Genomic DNA, 854 nt, shown 5'->3' with positions numbered 1-854 from the left:
AAAAATGGTTCTACTGACGTATAGAAAGAGTTTTTGTCCACCTTTTTTTGGTTTTTATCGGTGAAGTGTCAAAAACTAATTCTTTGTGGATGCCTATATGGAGATTAATCATGATTGGTTTGTCAAAACTTATGTTCTTACAATCTCATTTTGCCCTTCCTTCAAATCTCACTGGCATAATTCAGTTTTAGCCCAATCAGTGTGATATGCAAATTCCTTCTGTGTAAGAATGATAGTTTAGGTATTGGAGTTATACTACCTAAGATCCTCTAAGATCTCAATAAGCACATTTTTCCTACCAATTTAAGGGATGTTCTCTGATGATTGATTAAATCTTATTTGCATGAAGACGCAGGTATCACAATTCAGAAAACATAGACTCTGTACTTATCTTCAACTTCAATGTGAACATTCATAGTAGTTTTGTTTTGGAGCCTCATTTTCCTTTAGGTATCTAAGTATCTTTTCTCGCCTATTTTACAAATTTATAGCTATTTGAGGCAATGACTTAAGCGTGTAATACTAAATATTTCTGTGGCAGGCCGGTAAGAATTGTTCAGCAAAAGAGGCATGATGGGAAAGTTAAACGGGCTCGTTACATGCCACAAAACCCAAGTATTATTGCCACCAAGACAGTTAGCTCTCAAATTTTCATTTTTGATTGTTCCAAACATCCACACGAGGCTTATATGCATGGTGTTTGCAACCCTGATTTGAGGTTAACTAGCCACAGCGATGAAGGGTATCCCTTGTCGTGGAGTCCATTTAAGCAGGGTCATTTGTTAAGTGGCTCAGAGGATGGCCAATTTTGCATGTGGGATGTTAATTCCACTCCAACGTTTAGGACACTTGAA

This window comes from Ipomoea triloba, chromosome 16 (genome assembly GCF_003576645.1).
Source record: "Ipomoea triloba cultivar NCNSP0323 chromosome 16, ASM357664v1".
Taxonomy (NCBI): Eukaryota; Viridiplantae; Streptophyta; class Magnoliopsida; order Solanales; family Convolvulaceae; genus Ipomoea; species Ipomoea triloba.
This window is presented reverse-complemented; position numbering follows the sequence as displayed.